The following is a 17,384-nucleotide window of genomic DNA, read 5'->3' as shown; positions in this document are numbered from 1 at the left end:
GCTTTTCCCCAGGCTGATGTGCTGGGAGGGGATTGCCTGCCCAAGAAAGATGGTCCTGTGGTATCAGAGGATGGTCAATACAGGGATCCTGGTGGCTGTTCCCTCATGTTCTCCCCAAAGCCACAGACCACAGACTCTCCTCAGGCTACTCCAGTCTGCACTGCCCTCCTTCTGGTGGAGCCAGGGTGAGTGGCTGTGAATGAAATTTTGCCCATTGGCCCTTTAATAGTTTGCCTTTGTCTCCGGGCTCAGCCTCTTCTTGGTGGACAGAAACCCCACTGCTTTTCACAGCAAGATGCTTTGTGGGCACCTCTTCCCAGCTCTGAAGCTCTGGACTGGGGAGCCCAGCCTGGGGTTTAGGCTTCACACCTCTCCAGGGGCACCTCCACAGCTGAGATATTCCTCTGTAACCTTGGCAGCCACCTGTGGCAGCCCCTTCTGCATCCTTGCCCTTCCTACCAGTCTTTTTTTTTTTTTAAGGTATTATATGTATACATATCTTACCATTGCCCCCCCCCACCCCACTCCCATACATGCCTCACCCCCCAATGTTTTGAATCCGTTGGTTGCTCTTATATACATGCATATAAGTCCTTCAGTTGATCTCTTATTTCCCCCACCTCTCCCTAACCTTACTGCTGTAATTTGACAGTCTGTTTGATGCATTATTCCTACCAGTCTTAAGGTGGCTTCTTCTGCCAGTCTTTGGTTATAGGACTCCTCTTCAGAGAGTCTTTAATTGGTAATTCAGGGTGATTGTTCCCTAAATTAGTTGTATTTACAGTTTGGTTCTAGGAGGAGCTGAGAGCAAGATCCACCTACTCTGTTGTCATCTTGAAAAGAAAAAGTGTATCACATCTTTACTCACCCATTGATGAACACTTCACTTGTTTCTATATCATGGCTATCGTCAATAATGTTGCGGTGAACACGGAGCTACATATTTCTTTTTTAGTTAGTATTTTAGTTTTCTCTAGATAAATACCCAAAAGTGGAATTGCTGGATCATATGGTTGTTCAATTTTTAATTTTTTTGAAGAACCTCCATACTGTTTTCCATAGTGGCTGCACAGATTTACATTCCCACCGGTAGTGCACAAGGATTCTCTTTCTCCACATCCTTTCCAACACTTGTTATTTATTGTCTTTTTTATAATAGCGATTCTAACAGGTATGAGGTGATAGTTCATTGTGGTTGTGGTTTGCATTTGCCTGGTGATTAGTGATGTTGAGCATCTTTTCATGTACCTGTTGGCCTTTTGTATGTCTTCTTTGGAAAAATGTTTATTCAGATAATGTGCCCATTTTTAAAACCAAATTGTTTGGGGGTTTTTGCTATTGAGTTGTATGAGAGATTTTTATTATTAATTTGATTCATTGTGAATTATTTACTAGACATGAAGACAGTTTTTTCTAATTCTTTTTAAATCATCTGTATTTTTCAAGATCTGTTCATATTATCTAAGTTGTTGCACATAATTGCATAACATTCATATTATCTCTGTTTTATTCTCAGTGTCTTCAGTATCTGATGTGGTATCTTCTTTCATTCCTAATAATGGCAATATTTTTTAGAATAATAGACCTTATTAATTTTAAGCAGTTTTAGATTTATATAAAAATGAGTAGAAAGTACAATGAGTTCCCATATTTCTGCTTGCCCCACCCAGTTTTCCCTATTTTAATATCTTGCAGTAGTGTGGAATATTTCTCAGGATTGATGAGCTAATATTGATAACATTATTATTAACTATAGTCCATAGTTTACGTCCATTCTGGAATTCTTAGTTTGTAAGTATTCTGCAGTTAAGTGCAGTGTTCTAAGAGTGTTAATTAGGTCAAGATGATTGATAAGCATTGTTTACATCTATCTAATAACTGATTTTTTTTCTAGCTCTATTTATTACTAAGAAAGGGCTTTTAAAATCTCTATGAGTGTACTTTGTCCTAAGGATTACAAGGAACCTTCCTTACACATTTCAGGGCTCTCCTCTTCTTACAAGGACAACAGTCACTGGATTTAGGGCCCACCATATTCAGTATGATCTCATATTCACTTAATTACATATACAAAGACCCTATTTAACAAATAAGATCACCTTCTGAGGTTATAGCCGAATATGAACTTTGAGGGGAACATAATTATATGTTGTGGTGGGTGTTCCCCACAAAATTCACTGCAATGGGCTTAACACATTGAAAGCAGAACGGTTTTAAGATGAGTCTACAAATTCTTTTATTCTTCACTTCAAGAGGTAGAGACTAATTCCTCTCCCCTTGAGTGTAGGCTGGACCTAATGACTTACTTCTGATGAATAGACTTTGGAGACCAGGTCAGGGGTTGGCAAACTACTGTCTCAGGCCAGCTGCCTAGTTTTATAAATAAAGTTGTATTGGAGCATACCATGCCCATTTGTTTACATAGTGTATGTGGCTGTTTTTGCACTAAAGCAACTGAGGTGAGTAGCATGCAAGCCTATATTGACATGCAGAGCCAAATATTTGCTATCTAGCCCTTTAAGTTTGCCGATCCCCGAACTAGGTCATAGAAAGCACTGCAGCTTTTTGCTTGATCTTAACTTGCTCTGGAGAAACCCAGCTGCCTTGTCACGAGGACACTCACATGGCCCTGATGAAAGGCCACGTGGCAAGGAACGGAGGCCTCCTGCAAACAGCTATGTAAGTGAACACTCTTAGAAGTAGTTCCTCAAGCCCCAGTTAAGCTTTCCCTGGTTAACTGCTTAACTGCAACTTCACGAGAGACCCTGAGCCAGAACCATCCACCTAGCTGCTCCAAATTCCTGACCTGCAGAAACTGTGTGAGATAATAAGTGTGTGTTGTTTTAAGCTGCTAATTTGGGGGCAATCTGTTTTGCCACAACACATAACTAACACCCTTATCCTCCCTTCTGCAGTTTTCACTGTAGCCTGCGAGCTGCTCTGTGTGTCTTATCTATGCCACGGCTTTTGCTATTTTAGAAACATACTAGGAAATGAGACCTTTATATAATGAAGCTCCTAGATGACATAAACAAGACTCTTAGGAAACAAAGGATATTGGATGATATCCCAAAGGATATTGGAAAGCAAAGGCTATCTATATCTTCTATATTTTTCATAATTCTCCTTACTATGTATGATCATTGCTACTGATTTTGGCTATCACTAACAGAATAATTAGGTTTGTAAATCATGCTTACTTGAGTTATCAGGCAGAATGTTTGCTCTTACTATCTATGTATATAAAAGGCTAATATGCTAAGTGTCCAAACATCCAACTGGTTGCTATGATGTGCACTGACCAATAGGGGGCAGACATTCAACGCAGGAGCTGCCGAACTGCAGCGACTTGGCAGTGACAGTTCTCGGGTGACGCACCCCAAAACCAGAGAGGAGGGAGCCCAATTCCTCACAGGGTTGTGCAATCCACCTTTGGCCATGGGTTATGTTGTTGCTGGGGCACTGTAGGCCCTGAATCTGATTTACTGCACACTTGCGTTTGCATTCCACACCCTGTACCACAGAAATTTTGCAGAGTGCCCTCTCACACTCTAGGACCCCTTGGGGGATGTCGGAAAGCCAGTTTTGGCCGGATCTCCGCAGGCCAGGTTGAGGGACCCCACCTGCCAGAGGGACCCTGCTCACTCCACAGACATTGGGGAGAGAACGCGGGAGGTTGGCTCTGGGGCATGTCTGGTGCCTCTCATCCAGTCCCGCCCCACCGGCCACTTTCTAGTTAATTTCCTTTCAATGTGCACAAATCTGTGCACAGGGTCACTAGTTATTTATATAAGAGGAGTATTAGAGTATGCCATTATAATCCTTACTCAGTGTGCCTTCAGGATTTTAGTTGCTTTCTATAAATGTAAATCAAATTGTCTCTGGTTGGGATGGTATTAAGTTCTGTGGTTGTTCTATTGCTGCATAACAATAGTATCACAAACTTAGTAGCTTAAAACAACACATTTATTAACTCAATTTCTGAGGGTCAGGAATCTGAACATGGCCTTCTATTTAGGGTCTCACAAGGCACCAATCAAGGTACTGGCCAGAGCTAGATTCTCATCTGGAAGCTCCACTGGGGAGCTCAAGTGGTTGTTGACAGCATCTAGTTCAGCCGTGGGCAAACTACGGCCCGCGGGCCGGATGCGGCCCCTTCGGCTGTTCTATCCGGCCCGCGGAGCCAAAAGAGCGGAGGGTTCTCTTGCTCTCCCCTCCGCTCCTTTACTTTGAATTTATATTAGTTCACACAAACACTCCATCCATGCTTTTGTTCCGGCCCTCCGGTCCAGTTTAAGAACCCATTGTGGCCCTCGAGTCAAAAAGTTTGCCCACCCCTGATTGTTCCTTGTGGTTATAGGAATGAGAGCCTCCATTTGTTGTTGTTTCGTTGTTACTGCCTGTTGACTAGAGGCTGCTCTCAGCTCATAGAGGCGACCCAAGCTTCCTTGCCATGTGGGATTCCTCAACATGGCCACTTGCTTCCTCAGAGCTAGCAAGGGAGAAACTCCAGCAAGACAGGCACTAGGGTTTTATATAGCATCATCATATAATTACGTGCATGTAATCACATACATCCCAGCCCCTTTACTGAATTCTGTTGTTTAGAAGCAAGCCTCATTCACACTCAAGGGGAGGGAACACACAACATTAGGAGGTGGGGATCATGAGAGCCACCTTAAGAATGCATCTGGTGCCGAAACCGGTTTGGCTCAGTGGATAGAGCGTCGGCCTGCGGACTGAAGGGTCCCCGGTTCGATTCCGGTCAAGGGCATGTACCTTGGTTGCAGGCACATCCCCAGTGGGAGGTGTGCAGGAGGCAGCTGATCGATGTTTCTCTCTCATCGATGTTTCTAGCTTTCTATCCCTCTCCTTTCCTCTATGTAAAATACCAATAAAATATATTTAAAAAAAAAAGAAAAAAAGAATGCATCTGGCTGTGGCTCAATTGGTTGAACGTCATCATCATGTGCTCCCAAAGGTTGCTGGTTGGTTTCCTGGTCAGGGCATATGCCCAAGTTGCAGGTTTGATCCCTGGTAAGGGACATGCAGGAGGCAATCGATTGATGTTGCCCTCTCAATTCAATGTTCCTCTCTCTCTCTTTCTCTCTCTCTCTCTCTTCCTCTCCCTTCCTCTCTCTCTAAAAATCAATAAACTATTCTTTAAAAAAAAAAAAAAAAGAGTGTGTCTGCCAGAGTAGACTTGGAGATCATGCAAATCCTCTGTGCAAGATAGAATTAGTACTTTGCCAAAGGTTTCTGTACCTAAAAAGGCAGTGTGACGTGTTGTTTTGTGTGTGTGTGTGTGTGTGTGTGTGTGTGTGTGTGTTTCCCTCCTCTGTGTTGCAAATGGACAACCCCCAGGGGAGTGTTGAATAGAAGGTAAATATATAGAAATGGGATAATAAAAACAGGGAAGGTAAACAATATACCTAATCCCCAAACATACCTCCAGGCTGGAAAATACTGTACTTGGAAACAGTTGGCATGCAAGTAGCTAGATTGACCCTAAGCAAAGGTTTCCTGCATATGAGGAACCTAAGGTGCTGTTGCCAGTAGCATAAAGGGAGCCTGTTTCTACAAGGTTACAGATATAGGGTAAAAAGTTCTATCATTTGTTCCCTTTTGATCATCCTACATACATTGTATTCAGATTTTAATAAGACCTTAGAATAAGAAAGGCAACAGTAGACGTGATGATTCCCACATCTACCTTGATATGTGACATGTATGCATTCATTTATTTAGTGAGTTGCTATTGAATGCTTACCATGTACAAGGCCCTTTGCTAGACAATATTCAGTTTCACATATGTTTATGGTTTGTGTTAGTGGGAAAGAGCACCATCATATATTGGCTATACCTGTAGTTGGCTATACCTGTGGATTTTGTGCCAGCCCTGTTGTATAACAGTGTTCTTTCAAGAAGTTTAGTGGTAATGAGGAGGAAACTGAGTAGGTAAATCAAAGGGAAATTTTATACAGGAGATTCAAAGGAGAAGCCCAGCCAATAAGACAGAAGATGATGTATTTATCTGTGCCAAATGAATGTTACATAGTAGGTGCTCAATTATATTTGTTCTCTTATCCTTCTCCTTACATAGTATCTCCTCACTTTTTTCCCCTTAAAAATATATTACACTGCTCTACTGTGTGTCATACATGGCAGTAAATGCTATAGTAAACAAACTGAATATATCCCTAACCCCTTTCCCTTTGTGTCCCATCTAGCTTGGAAATATCATTAGCCATCTCAACAATCACTTTCTCTAAGTCTTACTTTCTCCACCCTAGACAACCTCAGGCCCTTCCTCCTTTGACTGTGCCCAATCTACAGTACCTCCCTAATCGTTTTTTCTGCCACCCTATTGATTGTTTTGCCTCCTCAGTTGGGTCCTCACTGCTGATTGGTGGCATTTGATTAATATTTATTTGCATTTCCGACAATAGCTATCCAAACCTTTTCTGTTCCTTGTGATCCCAACTCTATTGTCTTTTCACCAGTTGACTATTCCTCCTATAATGTGGTTTCTCAACTTACTTTGTTCTCATCTCATAATCTTTTATTGCCATCCTCACTTTTATATTTTCTTGCAAAACAAAATAAGTAAATGCACACACACACACACACACACACACACACACACAGGGACATATACATACACCTACCTTCTGGTCAAGACTTAGTCCTAAACCCTCCCCCCTCCCCAAATCTTATCCCGGCCATGAGCATCCCTTACTCTAATGAAAAGACACATTAACCACTACAGCATAGTATATTATTGAATCATTTCCACACCACCTCTGCTTTGAAATTTGATATATCCCTTAACATTAGGGATAAAAAAAAAAACTATAATAAGTTTTCTTAAGTTAAAATAGTTTAAATAAGCTAAAATAACAATTAGTATTTATTAAATAAATTATCAACTTTTAAAGATTTATTTTTTCCAAAAGTAAGTACCACATTTATACTTCATAAATAATTTAGAAATTTAGATGAAAATTCAAAGAGAAGAAAATAAAATTACCACTATCTCTATATCCAGAGATAACTATTATAGTTAATATTACATATATTCTTCCACTTTTATATATATATGTGTGTGTATATATATATATATATATATATATATATATGAGTGTGTGTGTGTTAGAGCATGTTACCTAGTATCATGTTACTTGCCATTTTTCACACTTTGTCATGAATATTTTACCTGTTCTTATATATTTTAGTACATAATTTATAAAGGTTATAAATAGTCTATTGTTCAGTTTTACTATAATTTATTTAACAAATACTCCCTTTATGAGTAGTATAATGTTCCCATTTATTTTTGTTTTAAATAAATATGTGATTAAATCTTTATAGCTAGATCCTTTTTTCAAATTTCTGATTATTTGTTTAGAATAATTCCTTGAAGTTGAATTTTCAATCAAAGGTTATTTACATTTTAAGTCTACTGATACCTTTTGCCAAATAATTGTACTTCAAAAAAGTTGCAATCATTATTTAACCATCAGCAGTATATAAGAGTGTCTGTTTTCCCAAACCCTTTCCAAATATTACTATGTAAAAAAGCAATCTTAGCCACTTTTGCAAGGAGAAACTGGTATCTCATTGTGTTTATTTGTTTTGTTTGTTTATTTACATGAAAGTTCTTTATAAATAAGGAGCATTCTTCAAATGAAAGGAAATGTGATTATCATTGGTTTAGAGATTGATTTCATTGTGTTTTAATTTGCATTTCTTTGATACTGAAATTGAACATTTTTCTTATTGGCCTTTACATCTCTTTTTTTGTTGTTTGTTTCAGAGAGGAAGGGAGAGGGAGAGAGAGAGACAGAAACATCAATGGTGAGAGAGAATCATTGATCGGCTGCCTCCTGCACACCCCACACTGGGGATGGAGCCTGCAACCTGGGCATGTGCCTTGATCAGGAATTGAACCTGAACTGTGACCTCCTGGTTCATAGGCCAATGCTCAACCTCTGAGCCATGCCGGCCGGGCCTTTACATCTCTTTTTATGTGAATTGCTTATTCACAAACCTTGTCTTCTCTCCCCCCCCATTTCCCTTCCCCCTGATATTTGTATGTTTATCTCCCTTGACAATTTTTGAATTCACAGTTGTTCTAATTAGTAAAGTTGTATTTTGTACTTCATTTTTCTGATAGTTCTGGATTAGGTTTTTCTCAACACAAAGAATAGACTTTTTTTTGCCTATGAGATAGACTAGAGAAAAATGACATGATATATAATATATATGATATGATGATCTGATACATGAAATGATTAATGATATATGATTATAATGATGTCAAGCTGTAGCTTGACAAAGCCACTTAGTACTGTCTTGTGTAGCTTATTTACTTTCTTTATGCACCATTACCTTATTGGTCATCATTAGAGGTTCTGAAATAATTGGTAGCTTGATTAAAAGTCAAGAATATGGACATTGACCTGTCTACTTCTCTGAGATAAATTATTCTTCAGTGATAGTATTATATTACATTTTCTCTTTTAAGTTTTTAAGCATACTTTTCAAGTTTTCAGTAGGTGGCAGCCGCAGAAAGCATTCTTTCATTTGGTTCAGATATAATCAGGCATTTATGGGGGCAGCATAAAGCAACATGCCCTGTATGTGAGGAGCTTTATGATGGAGGCTCCTCCAGAAATGTAAATTCAGCAAGAAGTTTGTGGTATGATACAGCCCAGCTAAGATGTAAGCTCCAACATATACTCTTCTTGGGAAAAATGCATTTTATTTTTCAAATGTTGCATTATTTACTAATTATAGTATGTTTTACTATTTTTCTGGAATCTTTCTCACCCCCCTCACCCCCACTTATCTCTTTTTATATTTATAGTGAAAGCTACTTCAAGACACCAGCCTTTTTTCCAGAGAAGTGGCCTTTGGAATGATTGACCATTTAACACAGAGCCTTTAGTAACAGACTAAAAATACACGTGAAGAAAATATGGCATTTTGAGGCCACAGTGTCCATTGTGGGTGGTCTTCAATAGGACTTTATTTTGCTAATTTTCTTTTCTTTTTAATTTTAGTGTTTGTTGTTGTTGTTAGAGAGAGGGAGAGAGAGAGAGAGAGAGAGAGAGAGAGAGAGAGAGAGAGAGAGAGAGAGAGAAGTGAGAGAGAGATACCTATCGGTTGCCTCCTGTAGGCACCTGACCAGGGATCAAACCTGCAACCTAGGTCTGTGCCCTGACGTGGAATCAAACCTGTGATCCTCAGGTGTACGGGGTGATGCTCCAACCAACTGACCCACACCAGCCAGGGTATCATTTTGCTAATTTTAAAATTCAGGGCCAATACATGCCTCAAGAGTATTTGCAATAATTGTCTTTAGATCATAATATTCCCCCTAAACCTGGATAAGTGTGGTCTGTAGTCCATTCACAACAAGGTCAAGCCATACCACCACAGGGGATCCGGGAGCGCACCTGCTTTTGTTTACAAACTGTAATGGCTGGTGGATGGTATGTAACACAGGCCAGAGGAGACTGTAAGATAGGCCAAGGGGTTGTGGGTTTTGAGGAGAAAGAAGAACACTTGGTACTCAGGCCAATTGAAAGCTAATGGTGGTTTTGATGGCAGAAAGCCCAGATTGTTCTGAACTAAGAGCAACCAGAGGCTGTAGGGAAATGTGGAATTGTTTCTTAGGATGACCTCAAAAAGAAAAAGAGCATATTAGGGTTCAGGAACAAAGTGAAGGTGGTCTGCAGTGGTTTTTCCTACTCCAGAGATTAAGGGTTTTTGGGGTGGGTGGATGGGAGTTAAAGCATTCTTGCACCCTTAATTCCATCCCAACTAAACTCTATGTGTGAACATGTATTCAGAAAGGAAAGTTTCCAGCTCTAGACTGTACGGTTCTTCAAAGCAGGGTCCATGTATTTATGCCCTGATCTCAGCTCAAGTCCAGCACACACTGAGTGCCCAGCACATTTTTCTTGATGAACAAATGAAGTGACCCTCTCCTTTCATTCTTTCCTTTCATATCGCCCCCAAACTGCCCCTTTCTTCACATTCTCTATAGCAGGCTGCGTGCTTACAATGAGGTATGCATTACCTCTTCCTCTCAGCAAGAGTATAGCTTAGAAGAGAGGTTTCTGCTAAAGAATGGCTATTGTGGACTAGCCAATACAGAAGAGATCTCTAGGCTGAAGGCTTTTTGGGGTGTTTGTTGTTCTTTTTTTTAAAAGATAAAAGCATTAACATTTTCCAGGCTAAAGAAAAAGAAGGAATTTTCTGAGAATTGAATATATATTCCCAGGCCCCGGCATGTTGAATTAGGTTTTAAGAGAAACCTTAAAAATGGATTCAAGCATTCTTGAATCATATTTTCTGCATTTCCAAAGCACTTTTCATCAGGAAGTGAACTGCTCCTATAATTCTTTTATGACCATTTCCACTCACAGGTTATTAGGTCTCTAATTGCTTGGGTCTGTTCTTGTTTGGTTGTCCTTAGTTTAATAGCACCACATAGTTGTGCTAGTATTTTCTCTGTGGTAGATTGCAGATACCTTTGAGACAAAACACGTGCTTTTAAAAATTCTTGTTGGCTTTCCTTTAGAACGCAGGCCAGTATTCTGTGTCCCGGGAGTATCGATCGAGTCTTGCCTGTGTCAGGAAAAGAAAGGGCAGCACTAGTGCTCACTGTGATCCCACAGAGAGACAGGATGATGTCATGCAAAACACTGAGGAGGCCAGGGATCCGTTCCTGGCTCCATCACAAATTCCAAGTCTATGGACAGTTTCTTCATATGTAAACATCGGAGACAGAGTAGATTTGAATTTTAAGGTTTCTCCCGGTTCGTTGATTCTCTGAGTCAGTATTTCTTCTCAGGATATCTGGAACAATATTGCTCATTTAGGAAACAACCATATACCACCCAATAAACAGGACATATTGGTTGGGATACAGACTAAGCAGCAGGAACAGAGTGTCAAAAAATGGAAGAATGCGGCTCAAAAAGGGAAGAATGTTATTACAGCCTTCAGCAACAAGCCTGAAGTAGGCAGGTATTCCAGGACAAAAAGACAATTCTGGTTTACTAAAATAGTCAAAGCCCAAGGCTCCTGTTTTGTTTCTCTGTCATTGTGTGGGGTAGTTCATCACCTGCATGGTAGAAGCTGCCTCAGCTGAGATCTGGGGATAAATACAAGCAGCTTCCTTTCCTAGAAGACCTGGGAATTCCAGGCATCGCTCCATTCACATCCCATTGTCTACAACTTAGTCATGTGTCCCATCTACAGCCAGGAGAATAGAAAAGTCTTTAGCAGAATGGCATCTACCCTAAAACTTTAAGAGTGGTGTGGGGTTAAGGATTCTATAACTAAAAGGAAAGAGAAGAGATTGGATACTGGGGCGCAGTCTTCACCACTATGCCTTCTGTTATGATTTTAAGTCACTATAACCGTTTTTATTTTACTATTTATTGTGTTTATCTTATCTAATGAAATTGACTGAGATCAGGATCTGTGATTTATGCTTATATGTATACCCCACAGAACATGTCAAGGTATTTTGAACATAGATATCATTCAATAAAATATGTATGTTTAATTTTTTTAAAATATATTTTATTGATTTTTTTACAGAGAGGAAGGAAGAGGGATAGATAGTCAGAAACATCGATGAGAGAGAAACATCGATCAGCTGCCTCCTGCACACCTCCTACTGGGGATGTGCCCGCAACCAAGTTACATGCCCTTGACCGGAATCGAACCTGGGACCTTTCAGTCCGCAGGCCGACGCTCTATCCACTGAGCCAAACCGGTTTTGGCTGTATGTTTAATTTATATATTGATTTTTCAGGGCATCTAAGTAAGTACTATGTCCAGCACACTTCCTCTTATACCCTGCTCTGTCTACGTATTACTTATTCAGTGATTGTTAGATGTAAAACTTTTATTCTCAACCAAGTTGAGGAGACTATATCAGAAACTATGAAGTAGTAAAATTAAATATATATATATATATATATAATAGACTGATTGATTAATTTGGAGCAGGTTGCTACTAATAGCAACTGCTGTCTTTTACTGCTAGTAGTAAAGATAGTATTACCCTGTTTGGGGGAGCATGACTACATGTAATGGAAAACCAAGCGCTTTCTAGTGTGGTTTTAAGTGTACTCCCTAGCCCTGTAATTAATTATATTTATGAGTAAATTTTGAAACATTCTCCTGAGAGATTTTTGGTTTCTGTCTCTCTGTTTCCTTTTTGGTGTTAATAGAGAGTTGATGTAGTGCCAAGTGTGAGTTTAATAGCATGAGCCTGTTTATGAATAGTCGTGGGGCTCATTTTGAAAACGGGCCACAGTTTACTGACTCAGTCTTAACATCTTATCCATTCTGGATGGCAGGTCTTTATTTGCTGCACATGGACACTATAATCCTGTGCTGGAATGGGAAGTATTTTATGTGCCTTACAGTTTCACATCTGCTGTAGATGACCTCAGAGAATTGTCTCTCATATCCAGTCCCCTTCAAGGTCCAGTTCAGTTTACCTCCATTTATTTGTTTGTTTATTATTTGTTAATCTCACCTGAGGATATTTTTTTCTATTGCTTTTCAGAGAGAGTGAAAAGGAGAGAAGGAGAAGGAGAGCGAGAAACATTGATGTGAGAGAGACACATCGATTGGTCACCTCCTGCACACACCCCAACCCAGGCTGGGGATCGAACCTGCAATCCAGGTACGTGCCTTTGACAGGAATCAAACCCTCCAACTTCAGGTGTGCAGGCCAACACTCCATACACTGAGCCAAGCCGGCCAAGGCCAGTTTATCGCCTTTTAAAACTGATTATAACCACTTAGCCCCAAATGATCATTCTATCAGAAAAAGACTTAACTCAAGCCCTGGAAAGAACCAAAGCCTAAGAACAGGGTGTGTTTACATAAGGAGAAGCCTTTATTCCCTTTACAAACATGCCAACTTGTCAAAGACAAGCAAACAGCAAGTACTGGCCGTTTATAGTCTGAACCAGGAAGAGTGGCTTCCGGTCTGTATTCAGCCTTACCCCACATTCCCAGAGCTCTTGCTTAACCTCAATGCCAGGCATCTTTGTTCTTGGTACATTTTTCTCCCAGAAACATATTTTTCCCTAAGGGACAAGACCCGTTTTTTTGTTAAGGGCTTGATCTTGCCTCTCTATATCAATAGAGGGCAGCAGAGAGCACCACCCTGTAGCCTAACCTCTAGGTCTCAAACTGGGCCAGTCCCAATCCACCGCAAACTGCGGCTCTATTGACTAATGAGTTTGCCGACCACTGTCATATACTACCCTTTACCTCTTTGCACACAATATGCCACAATTGCCTAATCCTCACAGCTTCCAACTACATGGTAACATTTAGTCTAGTCCAGTGGTCGGCAAACTCATTAGTCAACAGAGCGGCAAACCGCGGCTCGAGAGCCGCATGTGGCTCGCGAGCTGCAGTTTGCCGACCACTGCCCTAGTGCCTAAGACAAATGCCTGGGAGGCTTTTACTTTATTTTATTTTATTTTATTTTATTTTATTTTATTTTATTTTATTTTATTTTATTTTGCAGGGATAAAGAGTACTAAATGTTTACATTATGTAAAAAAGTCCCATGCAAGGAAGAATATTATCACCCCAGATGTTAGTTAACTTCCTTCTAGTATTGCTCTCCAATCTCAAGTAGGACATTCCTGGCTACACCACTAATTTAGCACTTTAGTAATTCATCTCACCAAAGCTCCTTGTTACCAAACACTGGATTTTTCATCTTAGCATTATCACTTTTGAAATTCACTTTTAATAATAGTCATTGGATGAACGAAAACAGGTCTTTAACTGGGGGAGGGAAATGGAGTAATGGATAGAATTTAAAAGTACAATAGTCCCCCTTTATCCACAGTTTCCCTTTCTGTGGTTTCAATTACCCGCAGTTAACTGTGGTCTGAAAATATTAAATGGAAAATTTCAGAAGTAAACAATTTGTAAGTGTTAAATTGTGCACCATTCTGAGTAGTGTGATGAGATCTCCTGCTGTCCAGCTCTGTCCTGCCCTGGGCACGAATCATCCCCTTGTCCAGCATCTTCACCATGTATATGCTTCCTGCCCATTATTCACTTAGTAGGGGTCTGGATTATCAGATTGGCTGTCATGGTATTGCAGTGCTTGTGGTCAAGTAACCATTACTTTACTTAATAATGGCCCTAGCACGCAGGAGTGTGATGCTGGCAATTCATATATGCCAAAGAAAAACCATAAAGTGCTTTTTAAAAATGAAAATGTATGTATGTTTAGGAAAAAACATGGTATATATAGGGGTCAGTGCTATCTGTGGTTTCAGTCATCCACTGGGGGTCTTGAAATGTATCCCCTGTGCATAAAGGGGGGACTGCTGTGTAGTCAGTAGATTACAAAGTTTACATAGAGGCAGATTAGATGCATCAATCTCCCTGAGCATAAATTACATATAAAATGGTGCTAACACCTATGCTACTTTAAACTACTTTGTAAATTGTGAAGTAAGTACAAGATTGTTTACAAAGTATTCTGGGACCAGATTTGTACCCAATTATTTCTGGAACTTAAAGAAACTCCAAAGAGCACAATTATATAAAGAAGATATTTTAGCACAACAGGCATGGGTTATAATGTGGGACATAAAAAACAACAAGAAACAGCCCTAGCCGGTTGACTCAGTGAATAGAGTGTTGGCCCAAGACTGAAGGGTACCAGATTCAGTTCCAGTCAAGGGTACCTTGGTTGCAGGTTCGATCCCCAGTTGGGGTGTGAGCAGGAGGCAACCAATCAGTGTGATTACATCCATGTTTTTCTCTGTGTATCTCTTCCCCTCCCTTCTACTCTCTCTAAAAAAAGAAAAAACATTCAATAGAAAAATATCCTTGGGTGAGGATTAACAGTAACAAAAAAATAACAAGAAACAGATATGTGTTAAATGTATATATTGTAGAAGTTTTAAACTTTTGTACCACAACCCACAGTAAGAAATACAGTGTTCATGGTGTCCCATTGTATACCCACATATAGCAAGTTTCCTGAAACAATATATTTAAGCTCGCCACATGGGACATACTATTTTCTATTCTGTTCTATTTTATCTCATTTATTAAATCATGGTCATGACCCACTAAATCAATTTCACGGTCCATTAATGGTTTGCAACTGCAGTTTGAAAAATACTTTCTTAAAAACCCTTTTATGTCATTAGAGTCTATTAAAGACTGCACTTTCTATCATCGTTTTGAATCTATCAAATGTTTGCTCTCACCCAATGCATATTACACAATGTAGGGATGGGAACACATTTGTTTTGCTTATTAGTTCACACACTAAACGCCATTATTTTTAATGCTTACTCTTTATCTTAAAAATATCAGAAAGCATCATGCAATAATTTTAAAAGTACATAAATGTTTTTGGCTGTGTTTGTGTCTTCTTTAAATAATTTTTTTAATAGCTTTATTAAGGTAAAATCGACATACCATTTTAAATTGCATGTATTTAAAGCATACGATTGGGTATGTTTTGACATAAGTATACCCCCATAAACTCATCACAGAAATCAAGATAATGAACATATGGATCACCCCAAAAGCTTCTTCGGGTCCTTTGTTTTTCATCTCTGCCTCCATCCCCTTTACCTGGCAACCATTGTATGTTTTCTGTCACAGTGCATTAGTTTTTATTTCCTAGTATTTTATATATATGGAGTCATAGACCATACACTCTTTTATCTAGCTTTTTTCACTCAATGTAATTACTTTGAGATTCATCAATGATGCAGCATATATCAACAGTACATTCCTTTTTATTGCTGAGGAGTATTCCCATTGTATGGATTTACCACTGTTTATTCATTCACTTGTTGAGGGACATGTGTGTGTTTTTCATTTTGGGGCTATGACAAATGAAGCTGCTATGAACATGTGTGTACAAGTCTTTGTTTGGGCGTATGCTTTCATTCCCTCTAGGTAAATTACCTAGGAATGAAATGACTATATCATCTGGTAGGTGTGTGTTTAACATTTTAAGAATCGCTGGCTATGTTTAATAGCTCCTGTTGAAGGAGAAGCTACAACAACAGTTCTTTTGAAAAGACTTGCCAAGGTAGTCATCTTCTTAGTGCCATACTTCTGGTTCAGCTTGCTCCATCAGATGGTGCATCTGGAGTACCCCTGCTTAGGAGACAATGACCTTGGTTCTGAAAATGTATGACATTATTATGTATTAAAACCCAAAGACAGAATTAAGAACTTTATGGCCCCAAACACTGAAAAAAATTCTCTCACCCAAATATTAAGACAAAATCATTAAAACAATGCTGATTGTATAATATATATTGATGTTTGTTAAATTATTTTCCCTATAATAACAACTTTGATTTTTTAAAACAAATACATCAAATCTCTAGCTTTATCAACAATAAATATTCCAGGTGTTTCTTTTTTCTTGGAGCTCTAAGCACCTGGGTAGTCCTGGATAGTTCACTTTATAAAATAGGTTCTATCAGATTGCTTTTTCATTTGACTATTACTGCCTTTACCACTATCTTAGGTCACCCTGCCAGGCCTGTGGAATATTCAGAGCATGGATCATACCCTTAAATGGACTTCTTTAATACTTACTATAATATAACTTTTTAAACAATGACTATACATATCTCTCTAAAAATAGATCCAATTGCTTTAATACTTTTTGTGTAATACTCCCAGTTAAATTATCTTTTTTCTTACAAACAGACCAGCATAATAAGAGCATAGGTTCTAGAGACTGCTGCCTGTTTTTTTAATTGGTTTTGTAACTTCTAATCATTTAAGCCTTTTTGCATTTCACATTCCTCATATAAAATGGGGCTTAAAATATCTACCTCAGATCATTGTGTGAATTAAATGAGATATATAGAGAGAGAGCTCTTAGCCCAATGCTTGCCATATAGTACAAACAGGTAAACATCACTGATTCTAAAATATCAAAGCTAGAACTTGCTATTGGAAGATACTGGGTCTTAAGAATATTTGAAGATGACAAAGACAATAATGAAATTCAAACACTATCTGAGAGTTAGAAAACAGAATTTGAAAGTGAAATCTACCAATGTATTGAAATTATTAATGTCAGAAAAGGAGCTCTCATAGTAAAAGCAATGGATAGTAATTGGGGTGTCTTGAGTATGACAGAAGAGAATCAGTTAATGACATCTACACTAATAAAAGAGTAAGATGCAAATTAACCGTACCTTTGTGATGGCCACCAGCCAATCAGGAGTGAGTATGCAAATCAACCCAACAAAGATGGTGGGTTAATTTGCATACACAGGCACCGAGTGGCTGGGGGCGGGGCAGGATGCTTGCGTTGTTGTCAT

The 17,384-nt window shown here is 39.1% G+C and overlaps 1 protein-coding gene across 4 annotated transcripts in view; it reads left to right on the top strand.

Moving 5' to 3' along the window:
* The window catches only part of MAP3K13 (mitogen-activated protein kinase kinase kinase 13), a 165,797-nt gene that overhangs the window by 42,782 nt on the left and 105,631 nt on the right, over positions 1-17,384 (top strand). Inside the window, exon 1 of one of the 4 annotated variants that reach the window (XM_080655365.1) lies at positions 12,599-12,718. The exons of the other annotated variants lie outside the window; for them this stretch is intronic. The gene's annotated coding sequence lies outside the window, so the exon portion shown is untranslated. Of the gene's footprint in view, positions 1-12,598; positions 12,719-17,384 lie in introns of those variants that run through there. 4 annotated transcript variants of the gene reach the window in all.

This window comes from Plecotus auritus (genome assembly GCF_963455305.1).
Source record: "Plecotus auritus genome assembly, chromosome: 2".
Taxonomy (NCBI): domain Eukaryota; kingdom Metazoa; phylum Chordata; class Mammalia; order Chiroptera; family Vespertilionidae; genus Plecotus; species Plecotus auritus.
The sequence above is the reverse complement of the archived record's forward strand: the minus strand, read 5'-3'. Positions and strand labels throughout refer to the sequence as shown.